Source organism: Acomys russatus, chromosome 3, assembly GCF_903995435.1.
Source record: "Acomys russatus chromosome 3, mAcoRus1.1, whole genome shotgun sequence".
In the NCBI taxonomy this organism is placed as follows: Eukaryota; Metazoa; Chordata; class Mammalia; order Rodentia; family Muridae; genus Acomys; species Acomys russatus.
Genome location: NC_067139.1, coordinates 84,852,243 through 84,857,797, shown reverse-complemented (window position 1 = coordinate 84,857,797; position 5,555 = coordinate 84,852,243).

Here is a 5,555-nt window from a genome sequence, read left to right as displayed (position 1 = left end):
CCCTGTGTCTGGGCCAGTGCCCAGCTTTCTGGGGTACAGCAATGTGAGTCTTAATAAAGAAATTTGTCTTCAGGTTGGAGTTGACATCCTCTTCTTCTGTGAATGCGTATCTTACAACATGTTCCTTCATCATCTTCCTCTTCACCCTCTTCACCTCATGGTTGCTATCTCAGCTACTTCTCACAAAGCGTGGGCATCTTACCTGTGCGCCAACCCCATCACAGTAGCATGTATAAAGGCCAGTAACTGTCAGTCCTGGAAAGTCCTGTCTTTGTCTGAGAAGGGGACCTTCTCTTTCTAAATTCTTCAAAAATAACAGACTACAAAAGGGGAGAAAGATCAAAAGTCCTTACCTCCCACTCTACCCATTTTTCTAAGGATTTACCCTGTTCCTACAAAGTCTGCTGTTCTCTCAAGCTCCTCCTAGGTCTCCTGGTCCAGCCTCTCTACCATCTCATCTCAGAACTGTATTCGGTTCTCTCCATCTGGTCCGAAGGAACTCATGAGATGGAAGGGCCAGATCATGACTTCTCTTATAACATATCTGGCCCCAGAGCCCTTGTGTGAGCTCAGAATCACAATGCAGATTGCTCAGAGCAACCTACTGAATTACTACCATCTTATTCAGCCTGTGCACCTGGTCATAGACTGCAGCCTGATTTTTTTTTTACAGTTTCTCACGTGTAATCGATGCATACTGAACTTTCTCAACCCCTCTCACCTCCCTACCATCCCTGTGCACCAAGGCTCTCCTCACAATCACCATCACACAATCATGTCTGTGGGTTTAGTTTTATAACCGACTGATACTAACAAAGAGCACCAGTGTGACTGTGGGTTTGGACCTATCCATTGGAGTCTGGTAGGCTCAGCATTGGATACACAACTAAGGCAGTGAGTTCCTGTTCCCCTCCCAGAGTCTGGCACTAGACAATAGTTCAAAAGACCCTGAGAGCCTCTCCCCGTTTTTGACTGATTACTGATAGAGGCAGTCTTGTGTGAGCCCCGTCCTGGTAACTAACTACAGTTGGTATGAATTGAGGACTGCAATAACTGTGTCATCTAGAGAATGGAACTTTGCAGCCCTTCATCCTATCTTCCAGCTCTTACATACTTCACATGCTCTGTTCCTTAATGTGCCCTGAGCCTTACAAGGAGAGAATAAATGACTTGTTTAGAGATGGGACCCACAACCACCACTTATTTCTGCATCTTGGGCAGCAGTGGTCCTCTGCATTCACCACCATAGGAAGGTGACTCTGATTAAGGTTTCTCTGAGTCCCGACTTTTGTCTATGGCAGAAAGCATAGGTGTTTGGAAGACAGTTTGCTGTTCATCAGTTTAGTTTACCATCAGAAATACATTCCCCTGTGTGTTCTTAGCCAGGCATACAGCATTCTTACCTTTACCCCCACAGTGTGGGTTTCAAATCAGATCAGAAGGCACCAGAAGAAAAACACTAATCTGAAGGGATCAACCCCACTCAAGAAAACCCAAATAATAAATAATGCCAAACCAGTAAGTCGAAGTAATTGGGGAACACACAACATAACAAAATAACAGCAATCAATAAACACTGCTCATTAACAATTCTCCAATATTAATGGTCTCAATTCCCAATACAAAGAAATAGACTAATAAAATGGATGTGAAAACAGGAGCTATCCTTCCTTCCAAGAAACATACATCACCACCGTGGACAGACCTCATCTTCCGGTAGAAAGATAAAAAGTGATATTCAAAACAAAAGGAACCAATAAGCAAACAGGTGTAGGTATTTTACTATCAGAAAAAACAGACTTCAAATGAAAACTGACCAGAAGAGGTAGAGAAGAACACTACATACTCGTTAAAAGAAAAATCCACCAAGAGGGCATTTCAGTTCTAAACATTTAGTCACTAAATACAAGGACAACAAAGTGTAGGCTTTGACCTTTTCCAAACCTACTTTATTTGGTGTTCCTTAATGCTTATACCTCCCTTCCAACCCACCAACCCTAGACAGGACAGAAAAGAGGTTGATGGAAACAGGAGAAGTAGACTTTTTTGGACTCAGTTCCTGGGAGCGATTCCCCTAGTGTAGTTGGCAGAATTTCAGTAGATGCTTTAAACAGCAATCCAGCAGTTCAGCCAGGGGACTGCAACCACAGTAGCCAGAACCCAGAGCAGCAGCCCGAACCCGGAGCCCTGAAGTGTTCTCTGTAGGAACATCGCAAAGTGGATCGATGAGCAACCAAACAACATCAAGACCCAAAAAGACCCCCTTGTCTTGCTTTGGGCTCAGATTTGTGTGTGTGTGTGCTTGTGTGTGTACATATATATGTATATATACATATATATGTGTATATATATATATTCTCAGAGTCTGTACTAAGATGTGTTTCAGCTGGCAAAACACAAGCCCCCACACAAGGTGGTTTGTCTTCTAGTCGATAAACATCACCTGTTCTCTCACAGGTCTGTCCCCCATCCCACACATGGGATCAAAACAAAAACATGCTTACATCCACTACACTCAAGTTCATAAAAGACACTCTAACGCAGCTCACATCACAATTTGCTCTCACACAGTGATAGTAGGTGACTTCAGTACCCTACCCTTGCTGGTAGACAAGTTATCCAGACAAAATCTAAACAATAAATGCTGTAATTAAATAATATCATAAATCAAATAAACCTAATAGACATCTACAGAACATTCTGCCCAAACTCTTCTCAGTATCCCAAGGAGACACGTTTCTAAGAGAAAGACTTTTCTGGATTGTGTTGATGCATAAGGAAAAGCAGGAATGTGGCAGTTTGGGGTATACTATATGTGTATACGCTGGGTGTATATATACTGGGTAAACTAACTTTCCTCTGAAAATCAAGATCCTCACATCGGAGAGGGGTGAGGATCCACGGTGTCTCCACACAGACTAGGACCCCCACTCCCCAAGCCTCGAGCTGAAGCCTGGGTTTATTACCCCCTCGGTGTGGTCTGATCTAAAGTTATGCAAATTACACCACTTTCCTTCTCCAAGTCCAAATGAGAGATGAAAGAGAAAAAAAGAGTGTGAGAGAGAGAATCCCGAAACAATGAAAATCCATGTCTGGGAAATCACTAATATCACATCCTGAAGCACTAATTGGAAGGGTCCCAAGCATGTCATCAATTGAGGAGATACCCACCCTATTTAATACCACAGCAGGGAGTATACACACATTACACACATATACACTGAGGCCAGGGCCTCTGACTGCTGTCTCACTGGATGTGGAGCTGTACAGCTTCACACTGGCAGCAGTGGTGTGCTTACAGGGTGTCACGGAGGCACGTGAGAAGGGCTGTTTGTACTAGGACAGCTTCCCCAGCAGCCTACCAGATAGGAGAAGACCACTAACAGATTGGAGGCTAAGATGAAGAAACTGTCTGATGGGGGCTGGGCTGATGCTGAGAACTGATAGACAGACAGACAGACGGATAGCATCACAGGATCGTAAAAGAAGCATCCCAGATAAAACAGACTTCACGCAAACCGTGAAGGCTCCCCTTAAAGACGATCATTATTGGGCTAGTACATTATGTATCCTAAGCAGTCTCTCAACAAAGAGGCAGCTGCTTTTGAGCCTGTCCATATGGTGAGCAAGGAGCATCCCCGTGGTTCCCGCTACTTAGAGACACCTTTTCCTGGACATAGTATGGGTGTTTAGTTTCTTTTGAAGAATAAGATTCCCAACAGGCTAGACGTGAGGATCACTGCTGTGTCCCAACAAACTAGGGCCCCCATGGCATGGGCTATGCAAAATACAATATGAAAGGAGTTTGAGGGGAAAGGGGGGTATGAGAATGCTATAAATACAGTATCTTGCATGAAATCTCTAAAAACAAACATTTTAAATTAAAAAAAAATTGTCTCTGGGAAAGATGACAATCAAGATGGCTCTGGTTGTTTTTTCACAATTGCGCAGGAATCTACAATTGTCCAAAAGAGAAGAGAGTCAAGAAAAATGATTTTGGTTGCTACTCGTTACTATGGTTGTAGATTAGGTGGTCTTTTCCAAGAAGTATGAGGTGGCCTTTATTTTGGATTTGACCTTCTGTACATCAGCGTCTTCCAGGACACCATCAAGTAGGGTAGTATTATTCCAAACATCCACACCCAACTGGCACGCTATCACAGAGAGCCATCCTGTGTAAACATTCTTTCTCGGTCAACTTTTCATCCATCCAAATACCCAGTGAAGATTTTACCTCTTCCTTAGAGGTGGGTGCCAGATGCCACAACCCTACTTAGGAATGTGGGGCCCGTGGACCGTGCCAATAGGGAATCTTGCATGGAACTAAAGCGAGGTGGAGCCTGTCCAAAGCCTGGAAATCTCAATCTTGAGGTTGGCAGAAAAAAGGCCCCATCTCTCCCTGTTCTGAGCTTGCGTGTTCTGAGGGGCTATCTGCGGCAATCCTCAAGGTGGTGACGTAGCCTGGCATCTGGAATTTCTCCCTGTGCCAAGTAGAGCATCGCCAGTCCTAACCAATGATATGCGCCCACCCTAGGATCCCTTCTCGTTCCCCCAAGGTTCATATATGCCCTTTATCCACTCAGAATAAACAGCCACAAGCTTTTTCAAGATGGCTATCTTCTGAGAGTTGCTGTGTCTGAGCTAAAAGACTGTAACACTTAAGCTGTTTGTGAGAGAAATTTCTCTCTCTGGGCATTCACCGACGGATATGAACCCTCGCCCCCTCCTCTGACCCCGCCCTACTAGGCTTCGTTTCTTCCTCTGGTGCCCGGCTGCCTGGCCGCTCTGAAGGGAGGAAGTGGCTAGGCTGTGACACTGAAAACTACTAGGAAGGACTTCTCCCTCCCCTCTGGACTAGAGAGCTGTAACACTGAGACCCTTGGAAAAGGACTTCTCTTGGCATTACCCTCGGACCAGGATCCTGCTGACAACAGCCGTTCCGGGCTCGCTTCATCCTTTCCAGCCTGGTGTGTGCAGCAACGGTGCCTGGATACCCACTAGGGAAGAAACGGAACGAGGAACCACAAGGGAGAGATAACGTGACATCTCATCCCTGAGACCATGGATAATTCTCTGACGTCAATATTTTGAGATTTATTTCATACTGTGAGGCAAGAGTGTGTTTTCCCAAGGTTGCTACAGCAGTTACTACCTCCTGCAATCCAAGCCCAGAGAAGATGACCCCTGTAACATGCCTGGGTTTCCTGCAATAGATGTTACTGCCCCTAGTGGTGCATGCTGGTGCATTTCCCAAACTGGTAGCTGCAAGGGCTGTCATTTGCAGTAACAATAAAACCAACACCAAGAGCAACTAGCTAGAGCTGATTAAATTTACAATAGCCCATTATAGTTCTCCAAGATGCAAATAGATGTGATGAAGAGAGATATGGCAGGAATCACCTCTTCTGCACTGTTCAATAATGCCTTAGTTGCACTGGCCCCTGGATAGCTCCATTATAACATTGCCCTAATTTGCTTTTTGGTAAGTGGAGGCAGTTGCAGGGTTTTCGCTAGCTTCTATCATAATGTCACTTCATGAATCAGGCAACCACTAT